Genomic DNA, 17452 nt, shown 5'->3' with positions numbered 1-17452 from the left:
AGATCGGTGGGCACCTTCGTTTACGCGATCTGCAGGGGTCTCAGCACTAATAGAGCCTAACTTTCAATCATGGGAAAACACCTTTACGTTGAATTTGTATACAAGTCAGAACTGGTATATTTAGTGTAATTTAGGATTGAAAAATTCATGGTTGACAAGGGAATAAGGATTAACAATAATGCTTCATTACAGACACCTTACAACCTATAATTGCAGTCTGGGGCTAAAGTTCAAGTAAATTGCCAGAGAGCTTCACCAGAGGTCACAGTGGCCAGAGAACTCATTTATAAGTCAGGTGTTCTTAAGTTGAGGGCTGCCTGTTTGGAAATATCTCACTACGTTGTAAAAAGTGGGGTTGATCTAGCCACTTCAGTATTTATTAGCATGATCTTGGGATAGAAGATTAATATTTAAAGGATATCTACCATCAGGATTATGGATTATAAACCAAGTACACTTACGAGCTTTTTATGCCTTTGAAGGCTTCTAAATGAGCCTGAGGGGCTCCACGCTCCATAGAAGTTAAAGGACATCTACCACCAGGATGAAGGATTGTAAACCAAGCACATTGACATACTGGTATGCGCCCCCTCTGGCAGGATCCGCTCTTCTTGTAGCTTTGTATGCCTTTGTTTTAAAGAAAAAGAAGTTTTAAAAATTATGCAGATGAGCCTTTGGGGCTCCAAGTCTGGAGTCCCAGAGGCTCATTTGCATAATTTGTGAAACCTTTTTGTTGTAAAAACAAGGTCCTAAGAAGCTAAAAGAAAAGCAGAACCTAGCAGAGGGGGCACTCACCAGTATGTCAGTGTAGTAGGTTTACATATCTTTATCCTGGTGGTAGATTTCCTTTAATGTAGCCTGGAGCCGCTCAGGTTCATTTGCATATTTTTAAAGCATATTTTCTTAATCTATGGCATAGGAAGTTAAAAGAAGAGCAGATCTCCATAAAGGGGACACCAGTAAGTAAGTGTATTTGGTTCATAATCCATGATCCTGATCGTAGATTTCCTTTAAATAATGGACGTCCTATGTTTAGCTGCACCATGTAATGTCCACATCGGTCTCAAAACTGGTTTGTACATGCAGATACTACTTTATTGTGGTTAAATACATTGTTTGCATCTACAACTCAGCCTAAAACATATATAATCCCACATCAAAACAGTTAATCTGTTAAACAGCAAAAGACTCAGTCTTAGATTGTAAAGAATCACATATATTAAAGACCAATGTATATCTGGAACTCTGTTTTGCTGACAGGGCACACATATCTCTTCACTATGTCAACTTATCACCATCTCAGTGGCGCTCAAAAGCGTAAAAAAAGAAAGGAAGAGAACTTGAAGAGTCAAAAAATGCAGAAAATAAGTAGCCTTTTTGCCGCCCCTAAACCTGTGGGTGAAAGCAGTAGTACATCTATCATAGCTCCCAACCGTCCCGATTTTGACGGGACTTTCCCGTTTTTCGTACCTCTGCCCCGCGTCACGGGCAGCTATGAGATTGTCACGGATTCTCCCCCCAGGTCCCGCTGTGTCCGCATAGTAAATACTTTGAAAGTCTGAACTCACAGTACAGAATGGCTTCTACAGACATCGGGAGGGAATCCTTTTCAGAGAAGTGTCGGGCTTAGCGCAGAGCAGGGACCACGTCATCAGCTTCAGATCTGTCCATATATGTTCACTGCATCTCCTAGGGTTCCCCAGAGCAGACATCGGGCAGGGAATCCTTTTCAGAGAAGTGTCGGCTTAGTGGAGAGAGCAGGGACCAGATCAGCTCAGATCAGCATCTGTCCATATATGGTCTCCAGGGCTTCCCCAGACACAAGCTCTTTATATAATTAAATTAAATAAAGTTTTGGCCAGGCTGGGATTGGAACCTGGGACCCTCTGCACCATAGACAGGAGCCTAACTAACTGAGCTATAAGCCCAGTGATAGAGAGCTGAGGATTTCTGGTAAGTAAGAAGTGTTATCTGCCATTTACACTGTGACACAGACTAATGCACTGATATATAGGGAGGGATCTTCTCAGAGATTATTATTGTAATTATTGAGACTATTATTATTATTATTATTATTATTATAAATTTTATTATTATGGAGATGATTATTAATAATGGTAAAAATAATAATAATCATCTCAATAATAATAATAATAATAATAATAATAATAATAATAATAATAATAATAATAATAGTCTCAATAATTACAATAATCTGAGAAGATCCCTCCCTATATACCAAGGCAGTATATAGTTCTTAGTTACCAAAATTCTCCACTTGTTAATCACAGAGGTTATAGCTCAGTGGGTTGAGGCGCTGTGTTATTATTGTACATGGACACTGCAGGTTCTGGGTTCAAATCCCAATGAGGATAATATTTTTTTTTTTTTTTAAATTATGATTTTTATTATTTTTAATATGGCTAAAATTTGGGGCGTGGCCAGGGAGTGATTGGGGGTGTGGCTTAGGGGGTTCGCCGCGGCACGCTACGCGTGCCGCCATTTTGTCCCTCTTTCCTTTTCCCAAATGTTGGGAGGTATGCATCTATAGCCAGGGCCGGATTAAGGATGGTGGGGGCCCCTGGGCGCAAACTGGTGGGGGCCCTTCCAACAATGTTTTTGGAAGTATATAGCCTGCCATCCGCCTGTAGTATATAGCCTGCCAGCCCCCTGTAGTATATAGCCTGCCAGCCCCCTGTAGTATATAGCCTGCCAGCCCCCCTGTAGTATATAGCCTGCAGCCCCCTGTAGTATACCACCACCAGCCCCCTGTAGAATACAGCCGCCAGCCCCCTGTAGAATACAGCCACCAGCCCCCTGTAGAATACAGCCCCCAGCCCCTTGTAGAATTTAGCCACCAGCCCCCTGTAGAAAATGGCCACAAAAACTGAGTTGCTGACTGTCGGAAACTGGTGGGGGCCCCTTAAAAAGTGAAACTGGTGGGGGCCCCGGGGCTGGAGCCCGGGGAGCCCCTCCTTTAATCCGGCCCTGTCTATAGCAGATGTAGAGGAGGCAAGTGCAGAAAATTTTCCACTTCCAAATGTTACAACAACTGAGGTGGAGGGGTGTGCCCAGACTAGTAGTGAAGAAAGTATTGAGGATGAGTGTGGTAGAGATATGAGCCAAATACAAGCAATTACTCCCACCTCAAATGAGCCAATCAATTCCACTGCTACCAGTCAAACTGCGAGCACATCTACCAGCAGCATATTAGAAAGTGCTACTGCTTCTGAGTATGTCACCGATAGGGCTAATTATCCTGTAACAATTGCTGACCCAAACGTTAAAAGATTCATTATTTCCCAGGGCCCATGCAGACCCCCTGGCCCGTTCCCTAGAGACAATGACAAAGATAAAAGATGCTTTTCAGAAAAATATTATGATCGAATCACACAAACTGGCCTTAAACTTCCTGTCACATGGTTGTGTTATTCTCCCAAGCTGAATGCTGTGTACTGTGAGCCATGCTGGCTGTTTGGGGATCGCAAAAAGCAGGGTTTTGAACCAGCTTGGGCAAAAGGCATCAATAAATGGAAGAGCTTAACCACAAAAATACAATCTCATGAAAGCTCAAATGCTCATGTTGATTCCTGTGTCGTATATGACCAATGGAGGGAGAAGGGCACAATAGATGAGGAAACTGAAAAGCAAAGGAGGAGAGAGAAGAACTTTTGGAGGCAAGCCCTACAAAGGATTGTTAATGTGACATTAACTATGGCAATGGCCAATCTTCCATTTCGTGGTCATCGAGAAAATTTGGGGGAAATTAATAATGGAAACTTCCTCTCCATAATACAACTTTTAGCAGATTATGATCCAGTTCTTCATGAACTAATTGAAATGCCCCAAAGATCCATAAAATATCTGAGGCCAAAAATCCAGAACGAGATCATCCAAATTCTTGCGGGACAAGTCCAAAAAGAAATGGTCTCAGACATTCAACAGGCACAGTTTTACTCTATTATAATGGATACTACACAGGACATATCAAAGGTTGATCAGTTGAGCCAGGTTTTCCGGTACGTGTCTGTTGACAGAGCAGAGAATGGAAGAGCAACCAGCGTGAAAATACATGAAGTATTTTTAGGTTTTTATGCTGTAAAAGATCAGAGTGCTGCAGGAATAGAGAAGGATATTATCGCCTGTATAGAGAGCAAAGGCTTGAAATTAAATAAGTGTCGTGGCCAAGGGTACGATGGAGCTGCAACCATGAGTGGCATATACTCTGGAGTGCAAGCGAGGATTGCAGAAAAAGAACCAAATGCTCTTTATGTACACTGTGCAGCACACAATCTTAACTTAGTTCTACAAGATGCAATGGCCAATATCAAGGAAGTTGCAGGTTTTTTTTGATGTAGTACAGAATTTATACACATTTTTTGCTGACAGCATAAAACGATGGGAAACTCTTTGTTCATTCTCAACTAAATCCACCTTGACATTGAAGAAGTTGTGCCCTACACGTTGGGCCTCACGCTATGAATCCTTGCTTGCTTTACGTTTTAGTTTTGTTAATGTATTGCAAGCATTATCAAAGATTGTCCTTACCTCTTCAAAAACAAAAGAAAGAGAGGAGGCTGCATCGTTAAAAAAAAAAAAAATAGAGTCTTTTCAATTCATATTTTTTTTTTTTTTTTTTTAACTGTATTTTTATTTTAAATATATTAAAGATACAAACATTTACAAGTTATGTAACACTTCCATTCTGTAACATTCGAATACAATAATAAGTGCAATACAGACATTTGAGCAATGGAAGGAATGAACTAGCCTCTTATTTTTTTTAAACATTGAAAAAAAAATTTACAAGCATCTGCTTTGGGGCTTACTGCCCAAAATAAGACATAAAACATAACAAGCACAAGACAGACACATCCGGGGAGGAATATGGGGTGGAGGGGAAGTGGTCTCAGATAGTAGAAGTCTATCAATACTTCCGTGCTCGAGGACACAGGTATTGTTCCTATATGTTCGTTGCCCAATACAAGTCCCAGGGACTCCACACTTTAACAAAGAGATCCGCTTGGTTATTCATGGAGGCCGTCATAGTCTCCATACTTCTGACTTCTCTCACCCTTGCTAATAGATTGGTATGAGTTGGAGGGCTTTGTTTTTTCCAGTGCTGTGCAATCAAGCAGCGAGCAGCGGTGAGAATGTGTAGACAAAGCTTTCTGGTAGCTTTAGCCACTGGGAAGTCAGTGACATTCAGCAAATAAAACAGCGGATTCAGGGGGACCTCTATTGCAAGGACATCCTTAATCAGCTTTCCTACACCTTCCCAGAATGGCTGTATAAGAGTGCATGTCCAGAAAATGTGCTGTAGGGTTCCCCTTTCTAGCCCACATCCAACATCTATCTGAAACATTTGGGAATATTTGGTGTAAAAAAGCGGGGGGGGGGGGTGGTACCAATGGAGCAGCAGCTTATATTGGTTCTCCTTATAGGCTGTACACAGTGATGTTTGGGCCGCATATTGCCAGATTCTTCGTCAAGTCCCCGCTGAAATTGGGCTTCCCACTATCAATTCCCATTTTTTCATATATGAGTGAGAAGGAGGAACTGCTGGGTCAGGATGTAGTAACAGCAAGTATATTGCAGATATTAATCCTGCCGTATGGGTTGATGTTTTGCATATATACTCAAATTCTGTGGGTTTGGAGACCCTATCTGACTTACGATTTGTAAGTAGTGACGTATTTGCAGATAATGATAGTGGGAGGATTGCGGGATATTATACTTTTCCCGGAGTGTTTCAAAAGGTAGAATTTTTAGGGTCATGTGGTCCACTATATCCGCAAAGCGGAACAGGCCCTTTGCATGCCACGGTTTCACTGCTGCCCCTGTCATAAACTCTTCGGTTGCTGGGGTGTGGAGGAAGGATTGCAATGCAGAGGCCTGTGATACAAGCGGAAATTTGGCCCTGCAGGTATTCCATATGCTGAACGTGAATGCTATAGGGCCCAACATTGGTGTGGAGGGTGACGAGAGTTTCTGGGACCACAGGAATGAGTTAGGGTGGTGAGGGGCTAACCATAATTTTTCAATTTCCATCCACTTTGAGTAGGCCCAGAGCTGTGACCATGCTGGGATACGCCTCAGATGAGCCGCCCAATAATATTTGATCAAGTCAGGCATGGACAATCCTCCCTTAGATTTATGAGAAAGCAGGATAGATTTAGCCACGCGATGTCGCTTCTGTGCCCACACAAAGCGGATGAGAGAGGCTTGTAGCGATTTGAGAACACTCATGGGTACTGGGATTGGGAGAACTTCAAAGAGATACATTAGTTTGGGTAGTATTGTCATTTTGACAGAAGCTATTCTGCCAAAAAGAGATAGAGGTAAATTATTCCACCTGTTTAGCAACTCTCAGATCTCCCGAATCAGCTTCGGGAAATTTTGTTCATACAGTGTTTTATAGGATGGGGTGAGATTTATTCCCAGGTATTTTAACGTGGCTGTTTTCCACGAGTATTTGTAGTTGGATTTCAGCAACTTTACTGTGTCCTCGGGTATGTTGATGGGCAGAGCTTCCGTTTTGGACTGATTTACCTTGTATCCTGAAAGAATACCGAAGTGTCGCAGTCTGGCTGATAGGTTTGGTAGGGATATCAATGGTCTTGTCAGAGTTAGGAGAATATCGTCCGCAAACAGTGACAATTTAAATTCTTTGTTTTTAATGTGAATGCCCTGTATGTCTGGATCTTGACGAATTATAGCAGCTAACGGCTCTATACATAAGACAAAAAGGAGGGGGGATAGGGGGCAACCCTGTCGCGTCCCATTTCTAATTTGCATGGGTAAGGACGAGGCGTGTGGTAGTTTTATGGATGCCGATGGATTCGTGTATAGTCCTTGTATAGCCTGCAGAAAGGACCCCCGTATTCCCACATGTTTTAAGACCTGTGACATAAAGGACCAATTAAGCCTGTCAAAGGCCTTTTCTGCATCCTAGCTCAGTAGTAAGGCCTGCTGATCCATCTTATTCACCGCATCTATGAGGTCAATTGCTCTCCTTGTGTTGTCCCCCCCTTGACGGCTCGGTATGAACCCCACTTGATCCTTATGGATCAGTTGTATAAATCTTTTTCGTATAAATCTTAAGGTCAGCATTAAGGAGAGCAATAGGCCTATAACTCGCGCAATCCATCGGATCTTTACCCGGTTTGGGGATTAGAGTGATAAATGAATGGGTCGCGGATTGTGGAGGGGTCTCATCTGTCATGTAGGCGTTGAATACCTTTGACATATGGGGTAGTAGGATTTGTAAGAATGTCTGGTAATAAAAGTACGTCAGGCCGTCTGGTCCCGGTGCCTTCCCATTGGGTAGGTCCGTCACTACCCCCTCAATTTCCTCCGTCGTGATTGGGGCATTTAGTAATTTGACAGCTTCTGCTGGTAATCGGGGGAGAGAGCAAGAGTCGAGGAAATCATTTAAAAGTTCCTCCCTTTCTGTACTAGTTTGAGGTAGGGTGTCTGGTAGGGAATACAGGTTGGAGAAAAATTTGTGAAATTGCCCTGCTATTTCCATTGGGTCATGTAGGAGGGTTCCTGAACTGTTTCGGATGACATGGGGGGTCTGATGAGTTCTCCTGTCCTGTAATTGTCGTGCTAGAAGTGTATGAGCTTTGTTACCCCTTTCATAAAATCGCTGCCTGGAAAAGGTCAGCAATTTTTCTACCTGCTTAAGTTGGACTTCCCTAAGCAACTCCCGTAGTTCTATCAGTCTTCTCAGTTTCCTAGTAGAAGGCCTTGCAAACATATCAGCCTCCGCTGTTACTATGTCCTTTCTTAATTCCAACTCCTGTTTCATCCTATCTTTTTTAGTCCTAGATCCCTGCTCTATAAAATGTCCCCTTATCACTGCCTTGTGAGCTTCCCACAGGGTTGATTGTAAACGCACCGAGTCTACGTTAAAACGAAAGTATTCTGTAAGCGCTAAGGTCAAGGCTTCCTTAATGTGGGGGGCTTTCAGTAGTGCTTCGTTGAGTCTCCAATGACAAGTGCGTGTGTGATGAAAGTCATCTCTCAGTTTCAGTGTAACCGGCGCATGGTCTGACCACGAAATGGAGCCCACCTCCGCATCCTGTAGTGAGCGTAGAATCTGGGTATCCCCGAAGAAGTAATCTATGCGGGTGTGGGTGCCATGAGGCGGTGAGAAGAAAGTGTATGCCTTATCCCTAGGTCTACACACCCGCCATAAACATCACAGGACAAATTTAACACTTACTACAATACTAACCAAGTATCTATACTCAGGGGTAGGAACTAACTTCCCTCCCCTGGTTAGGGTCCTGTACCAACCGCCTCTCCTGCTTCTGCGAGGGAGTGTAGCCGGCTGGCCCAGGCCTCTCTGTGTTAATCAGGGAGACCTAGGTATGGCCCTTAGTATGGGGGAGTACGCAACCACAGCCCCGCTCTATTAATTTTATAACACTTTTAACAATTTCAACACCAATTCCGTCACAAAACAAAATTCGTCGGTGGACTTCTTTGTGAGCCCCCTGAGGGCCTTCTCCTTTTCTTTTTCTGCACTGTGTTCCAGACCGGCGGCAGAATGGGAGGTGGGTAGGTGATTTCCCAGTCGCTGATGTCTGCTATCGGAATGTCCCAAGTGCTGCAGAAGGACTCCAAATCGTAGTAGGAACGTAGGGTGGCTGATCTGCCGTCCTTTGTTGCTGTAAGGGCAAATGGAAAGCCCCACTTGTACAATATGCCGTGTTGTCTCAAAATATCCAGTAGAGGGCGCAGGTGTCTCCTTTTTTGTAGAGTTATCCAGGACAGGTCTTGAAATAATTGTATCTTTGCTCCTTGAAAACCCACCTCTCTGTGCTTCCTAGCAGCAAACATTATACGTTCCTTGAGCTCAAAGTCCTGCAGACAGCATATAATATCCCTAGGATAAGCAGATGACGATTTTGGTCGTAATGCCCTATGGGCTCTTTCAAACTTAATCTGTATCGCATCATCCTCCAGCACCGTAGTGAACAAAGATGTCAGGGTGGCTTTCACATCTTCTTTTCCACTCACTTCCGGGATTCCCCGCACCCTTATTATTTCGTCTGCCCCGATTGTCTAAGTCTTCCAAGTGTCTAGTCATATCTCTCAGGACATCAGTGTGGGATGCTACTGTCATCTGAACTTGCGACATGGTACGCCTGTTATCATCTGTTGTTGTTTCTACGACTTCTATACGGCCCGCCATGTGCTGTAAGTCTTGCCTTATCTCAGTGATCTCAGATTTAAAGGCATCTTTTACCTCCGTGAGAAGCATTTTAAAATCCTCTTTGGTAGGGAGGTTCTGCAAATATGTTTGTAAGGACGTCACCTCCTGTAGTGAGGAAAGTTTCCCTTCTGATCCTGTATGTGATTCAGGGGATGAGGCCCATACTGGGGATGGCTCTTGATATCTGGTGAAAGATGGGGTAGCCCCTATGTCTTCCTCCTGCATGTCTTCTGGGTCCCACTGCAGAGGATCCCGGTAATGGGGAGCTTTCTGCTCTCTCTGAGGCTTTGGAAGGTGAGGGGATGTTGGATGAGACACCTGTGGGTGCCCTGCACGTGCTGCTGCATTGTATAATTCCCCTTCCTTAACAGGGTGCTGCTTGGAGGGTGGCTCAATGGGGCTTTTGCTTCCCTTTGTGGACCTCTCCTGCACCTTGTCTTCTGAGGTGCTTTGCGGTCTGGAGGGGATCGTGGCTGTCTGGGCCTTAGCCCGCACTTCGGGGGCTGCCTGCCCACCTGCCTCCCCTGTTCCCCTAGCTTGTTGCGGTGGTGACGCCGACTCACCCTTCCCCTGCAGCGGTGGTGGTTTAGTGGTGCCGGGGCGTCAGCTTGGCGCTGTTGGCGACATACTCGTCGCGATGCGGGACTCTCCACCGGCCGCGGTCCTCTCTGCTCCTCTGTGCACTGCAGAAGATGGCGGCTGCACGTGCTCCCGCCGTTCAGCCGGCGGGGTGATCGGCTTCAGGTAGCGGTCCAGGGGCTGAGTTACACCCCGGGATCGCCTCTGCTGGGTAGCGGAGGGCTTCTGCTCCCTGTCGGAGCGCTGACGGAGCTTCGGTGCCAGCGTGCTCTCCTGTATTCGGGTGGAATCGGCACCAGGGATCAGGAGCTCTCGATTCACGCGGCCATCTTGGACGGTGGTTAGCCACGCCCCCTCAATTCATATTTTTAATTGTTCTGCAGACAACAATTTTGGAAAAAGTTAATACTGTTTCTAAAGTCTTGCAAGCAAAAAACACTGATTTGTCTGAAGCCTCAAGATTGATTAAGAACATTGCTGACAGTCTTGGGCAATACAGGAATCAGTTTGAGGAAGCAAAACAAATTGCAGTTTCGCTTGCACCGCAGTGGGGCATTTCATCGCAGTTTGAAAAGAAACGGATCCCAAAAGTCAAGCATGTTTAGATATAGTAACATCTCAGCTTCTAAACAGATTTATGGGAATGGACAAGGTTCTTGGTCGTTTTAATATTATTCAGCCTGCAATGCTTTCATCTGCGTCTGATGATGTTCTTTTCCAAGCTGCATCAAAACTCCAAGAAATCTACCAGGAAGATTTATCATCCAGTTTTCCTGCTCAACTGCTGAATTTTCGGTCTGCATTAGAGGAAGACATTCAGAAGTCATCCTCTATCAGTGATCTGGCTCACCTCCTTCTGGTAGACCACAGTGCCCTTTCTTCTACACTACCGGACGTGTGTGTAGCCTTGCTACTTTTCTTAACACTACCTGTGACAGTAGCTGCTGCTGAAAGATCTTTTTCTAAGCTTAAATTAATAAAAAAACTACTTGCGGAGCACCATGTCAGAACAAAGGCTTTCCGGGCTTGCGGTTCTGAGCATAGAAAATGAGAGAGCTGGGAAACTAGACATAGACAGCATTGTGGACACCTTTGCTGAAGTCAAGGCGCGCAAGCGTGTGTTCTAAGAAATTCTCTTCTGTGTAAGTGTAAAGTTATGGGAAGTTGGGGAGTTGGAAAGTTGTTGGAAACTACTAACAGTTTAAAAGTTTTCTGTGCAACTAACAAAAAGTTTTACTAAAACCGTTCCATGCATGCTTTGTTTTAAGTGACACTTATTGTCAATTTTTGTACTATGCCAGGAATGAATATAAGCAGTGAGATGATAGCCCAAAGGGGGGTGCTGATCATATAGGGCAGTGGTTCTCAACCTGTGGGTCGTGACCCCAGCAGGGGTCAAACGAGCAAAACACAGGGGTCTAAAGCCTTCGGAGCCACGATTTTATTGTGTTTTTACTGCAAATCACATGGTTTGGGGTCACCGCAACATGAGTAATTGTATTGCGGGGTCACAGCATTACAAAGGTTGAGGACCACTGATATAGGGGTTTAGCACAACTGTTTTTCTTAGATGACAGGCCAAAATTACATTGAAAACTGATCTTCCAGGGTTGGTCTTCTTACAGGTTATATATTGCAATATATGAAAAACATGCTAAAAATTAAAAAAAAAAAGTGAACAAGAATTATGGTCTGTATTGTGGGGTGGACTTAAAGAATTGGTCTTCTGTAAAGGTTACACTGTATATCCTGCCCTTAGGTCTGGTACAATAGTGACAGTATGTCACAAAGACTTCAGGCTCTCCTGCTCCATTGTGGCGATATAGAGTAGAAAGAAGTCTAAGTCTCTTTTTTTTTAACTGTGATGACACTTTGGGGCAGATTTATCAAGCTGTCTGAAAGTCAGAATCTTTCTAGTTGCCCATGTTAACCAATCACAGCTCAGCTTTCATTTTACCAGTGCTCATGAATATTTTAAAGGGGAGCTGTGATTGGTTGCAATGGACAACTAGAAATATTCTGACTTTCAGACAGCTTGGTAAATCTGTCAGAAAGTTTATGGTTATGGAGTGAACAAGCAGAACTTGTGATTTGCTTGCCTACTCCTTTAACAATGAATATAGCTAAAGTAAAACCTCTAATAAATATTGTTTTTGTTGATTTCTCTAGGTTGATCATCCGTTGAAAGTTCTGGTTTTGTTAATGTAAGTTAGAAAACTTGAAATTTATTTTATAATCAATGCTGATTGGAGAAACATGAACAGAATTTGGATTATTTATATTTTTTTTTTCAGGTTGGCGAGTTTTTCATATAGTTAATATGTTCGAAAAAAACAACATATCTTTTCAGAAGATGCAAACTAGTTGAATATGATACTTCCTGTCCAAGTAAGTTTTGACGAATTACATATAAGATAAGACACAAATTTTTAATAAATTTTATACCATTCTATAATTACAAATAGTTATATAGCTTAACCCCTTAATGACCGCCCTATCGGGTTTTTACGGCGGTCATTAAGGGTACTTCTTCTGATGCGACGCCTTTCTACGGCGGCGCATCAGAAGAAGTTTTCGGGACACCGGGTCTCGCTGGTGCCGGTGTCGGGCTGTGATATAACAGCCCAGACCAGGTACTAACACCCGGGATCGGAAAAACTCCGATCCCGGGTGTTTAACCCTTTGCACGCCGCGGTCAAGCATGACCGCGGCGTGCAAGTGTGTCCCCCGTGGATCGGACCCCCCCGGTGTGCTTACCGGGGGATCCGATCCCTCCTGCCGCTGCCCCGGGTTCCGACGAGTGACCCGGGGCTGTCGGCTCCTCTTCTCACCGGGTCCTGCCTTCCTGGCAGGACCCGGCTGTAAGTAACTGAGCATGCGCAGCATGCTCAGTTACTTTCACTATACACTGCAATACAAGTGTATTGCAGTGTAAAGGCTTGAATAAGCGATCGGATGATCGCTTATTCAAGCCAAGAAGTAAAAAGTGTAAAAAAGTAAAAAAAAAAAAATTAAATCATTTTATAATATAATTAAATAAATAAATAAAATAAAAGTCCCATAATCTCCCCAGTAACACATAAAATGCAAATAAAGTATATAAAACACAAAACACATACATATTTGGTATCACCGCGTCCGTATTAATCTGTACAATAAATCTAAATCAATATTGAACCCGCTCGATGAACTACGTAAAAAAAAACTCGAAAAACTTCCCATAATATACAATTTTTCATCAAACACCATCACAAAAAATGTTCTAAAAAGTGATCAAAAAAAGTTACGGTACCTAATATGATACGACTGAAAAGAACAACTGTTTTCGCAAAAAATAAGCCCTCAACCAGATCTGACAACAGAAAAATACAGAAGTTATGGCCCTGAAAAGTTGTCAATAGTAAAAACAATGCGATTTTCTCCAATATTGGTTTTGCTCAGGAAAATTGAGCAAAATAAGAAAAACTATATAAATGAGGTATCACCGCAATCGTAGTGAACCAGAGAATAAAGATACAATATTATTTTTACGTTACGGTGAGCGGGGGGGGGGGGGTGAAATGCTCACAATCCAAAATAAAAATTGATGATTTTGTTTGTGTCCCCCTTGAAATAGTTAATAAAATCTCATGAATAAGCTTTAGACTCCCAAAATAAATTATCTATACATTGTATCTCATCCCATAAAAAATAAGCCCTCATATGATCGCATTACCAAAAAAAATAAAAATTTATAGGTCGTACAATGTGACAATACAAATCTGCTGTGAATGGCGCCTCCATTCATTCTATGCTCGGCCGTGCACCCGTACAGCAGTTTACCACCACATATGGGGTATCAGTAAACTCGGGAGGAATTGGGCATCAAGCTTTGCAGTGCGTTTCATCATTTAATTTATTCTGAAAATGTCAGTTTTGGCCTAAATGAATGTATTTCCAAAAAAATTCCATAGTTTCTAAATCGCAGGTCCATATTTTTTAACCCATGTGAAACACTTAAAGGGTTAATGGACTTAATAGAAGTTGATTTACATACGTTGAGGGGTGAAGTTTCTATAGTGGGGTCATTTATGAGGTTTTACTATTATTTAGGCCTCTCAAAGTCACTTGAAAGCTGAGTTGTCCCTCAAAATGTGAGTTATGGCAATTTTCATGAAAATAAGAAAAATCGCACCTAAAGTTCTGCACCTCATAACATCCTAGAAAAATGACCGGAAGCATAAAATATCATCTCAACATAAAGCAGATATTCTGTAAATGTTAATTATCAAACTTTTTGGGTAGTTTTACTTCCTGTCTGGAAACCAGAACATTTCAAACTTGGAAAATGAAGAATTTTTACAAACTTTTGCCAAATTTTCACTTTTTTTCAGAACGAAACGCAAAACTTATCACTTAAATTTTGTAACTAACATGAAGTACAATGTGTCATGAGAAAACATTCTCAAAATCACCTGGATATGTTAAAGCGTTCCGAAGTTATAACCAATTATCGTGAGACATGTCAGATTTGAAAAATCGAGTCTGGTCATTGAGCTGAAAACTAGTGTTGGTGATAAGGGGTTAACAATGAATACAGCTAAAGTAAAACCTCTAATAAATATTGTTTTTGTTGATTTCTCTAGGTTGATCATCCGTTGAAAGTTCTGGTTTTGTTAATGTAAGTTAGAAAACTTGAAATTTATTTTATAATCAATGCTGATTGGAGAAACATGAACAGAATTTGGATTATTTATATATTTTTTTTCAGGTTGGCGAGTTTTTCATATAGTTAATATGTTCGAAAAAAACAACATATCTTTTCAGAAGATGCAAACTAGTTGAATATGATACTTCCTGTCCAAGCAGCCAAAAGTTTGCTATGGGGCCCACTCATTCCTAGTTACGCCACTGACCAAAGGGTGAGTATGGAGAACGGTGATTCATCTTCAACCGCTGTATTATTTTTTTATCGTATTTGCATTTTTATTTTTATTCATTTTTACATTACCGATTTGTGTATATGCACTAAATTCCTACTATAACACCACCCTGGCCCATGGTTTATGACCTCTGACCCCACTGTCCTGCTTTTTTATTTTACTCGATCACAGAATAAAATGCTGAATTCCCTGTGTGCACCAGGGGCAGTAGGAGATTAGGAAATACTGCACTACATGGGTGACTGGACAGTTTGTATTTTTCGGGATATGCAAAGCAAAATGTATTAGAATTCTCTTTCAAGTTGTCCAGTTTTTACCCCCTGAATGTCTTCCTGGGGAATGTAGGTAAGCCGCACAATGGGGCAGATTTACTTACCCGGTCCGTTCGCCATCCAGCGGCGCGTTCTCTGCGGTGGATTCGGGTCCGGCCGGGATTCATCAAGGTAGTTCCTCCGCCGTCCACCAGGTGGTGCTGCTGCGCTGAAAAGCATCTGAACGCACTCAAGTTCACCGAGCCGGACCAAGTGAAGGTAAGCGCGTCCCAAGCGACACTTTTATTGTTTTAAATGCGGCGGTTTTTCCAAATCCGTCGGGTTTTTGCTTGGCCACGCCCCCCGATCTCCGTGGCGTGCATGCCGGCGCCAATGCGCCACAATACGATCGCGTGCGCCAAAATCCCGGGGCAATACAGGGAAAATCGGCGCACATCGGAAATATTCAGGTAACACGTCGGGAAAACGCGAATCGGGCCCTTAGTAAATGACCCCCAATGACTGGCAAAAAGGGGCGGAGTCAATGCAACTAGGGGTGGAGTCAGTGCTGAGATGGCCAGAGCCAGCAGGTGTCGGGGCCCACCGATGCTTTCACCCAAACATCGGAAGGCCAGTACAATCTTGTAAATACCCCTCCGGATTATTGCTACATCTCCTTACCTCGTTACCTATATACCTCCTTACCTATATGCCTCATCTCTGCAAATAGGTAGCAGGCGGCTCACCTTCCCGTGCCAAGAAGCATGTAATCTGCACTATAGAACATCTGACAGCTCTACTACAAAACCAGGTGGAACGTTTTAACCTAATTTGGACCCTATGGGATCACCCATGAAGACGTAAGATAGTGTTATAAGAAACCGAAATTCGCATTCTTCTTTTCACCCATATTGTTTGTTCTTGGTCCCCCTGCCCTTTCCTTCTGTGCCTTGTCCTTGTCTTCTGTCCTATAATTGTCTTGAATATTATATTTCATTACTTGCTACTTGAGATTTGTTCCCGCTGAGTTATTGTGACTGTTTAGTTCATATGATATTTCTTCTGTGCACTTTTATGATTTTGTTCCTTGGCTGCGTCTCAAGACTATTCTCTCTTTTGAATGTCAACATGTGATGTTAAAGTATTCTGTTAATTATAAAAATGGAAAATTAATAAATGTAAGTAATTAAAAGTTTTTTAATTGACCTATTAGATAAGTTTAAAAGTACGGATTACTATCCATGCTTCAATGATATACACTGCTCAAAAAATTATAGGGAACACCTAAACAACACAATGTTTCTCCAGGTCACTCACACTTATGTGAAATCAACCTGTCCAGTTATGATTCAACACTGATTGTGAATCAATTTCTCCTGTTTTTGTAAGTCAGATAACAGAAATAATCGGTAATCAGCAAAATAACCTATATAAACCAGCGGTTCTGTTGATGGTGACCACAGACCATTTCTCTGTTCTCATCCTTTTTTGGCAGTTACTTTGATCAATATTGTATTTTGTCATTGCTCTCACTTCTAGAGTCACCATGAGGTGGGGTTTACAACCCACAAAAGCTGCTCAGGTACTGCAGCTCACCAGCAGCATACCCAGGCATTGTAGGGAGGTCATACATGCATGTGGAGGCCACACACACTACTGAGCCTCATCAGGAGCACGTCAAGACATTGTAGGGAGGTCATACAGGCATGTGGAAGTCACATACACTACTGAGCCTCATCAGTAGCATGCTTAGGTGTTGTAAGGAGGTCATACAGGCACCTGGATGTCACACACACTACTGCACCTCATCAGGAGCATGCAGAGGCATGGTAGGGAGGTCATACAGGAAAATAGAGACCACACACACTACTTATTAGCAGCATGCCAAGGCGTTGTAGGGAGGTCATACAGGCATGTGGAGGCCACACATACTACTGAGCATCATCAGGAGCATGTCTAAGCATTGTAGGAAGTTCATACAGGAATGTAGAGGCTACACACACTACTGAACCCTTTCAGCAGCATGCCAAGGCATTGTAGGGAGGACATACAGGCTTGTGGAGGCCACACACTACTGAGCCTCATTGGGAGCATGTCCAGGCATTGTATGGAAGTCATACAAGCATGTGTAGGCCACACAGACTACTGAGTCTCATCAGGAGCATGCCGAGGCGTTGTAGGGAGGTCATACAGGCATGTGGAGGCCACACACAATACTGAGCCTCATCAGGAGCATGCCTAGGCATTGTATGGAGGTCAAAACAACAGGAGAATCAGGAGGGGAGAGAGAAGGGAGTTGAAGGTATCAAACCTATATACCAAGTAAGTCCAGATCCATGTGGTACGTAATAAAGTGTGGGTTGGACCGGTATGGTAAGTAACACACCAAAGAGAGGCTTCCCATGAGCATACACAAAAACAAAAAGTACCCCTTTGAGGAGGGACAGGGAAAGAGGGGTAAAAGGAAGCACTAT

At 43.0% G+C, this 17452-nt stretch overlaps 1 long non-coding RNA gene across 1 annotated transcript; it reads left to right on the top strand.

Moving 5' to 3' along the window:
- The first annotated feature begins 10386 nt into the window (after positions 1-10386).
- On the top strand, positions 10387-16281 carry LOC140068672 (uncharacterized). The gene is made up of 6 exons (XR_011848521.1): positions 10387-10947; positions 11975-12009; positions 12100-12193; positions 14431-14465; positions 14556-14706; positions 15709-16281. It is a non-coding gene; the product is annotated as an uncharacterized lncRNA (long non-coding RNA).
- The last annotated feature ends 1171 nt before the right edge of the window (positions 16282-17452 follow it).

Source organism: Engystomops pustulosus, chromosome 7 (assembly GCF_040894005.1).
Source record: "Engystomops pustulosus chromosome 7, aEngPut4.maternal, whole genome shotgun sequence".
NCBI classification, from domain to species: domain Eukaryota; kingdom Metazoa; phylum Chordata; class Amphibia; order Anura; family Leptodactylidae; genus Engystomops; species Engystomops pustulosus.
This window is presented reverse-complemented; position numbering and strand designations above follow the sequence as displayed.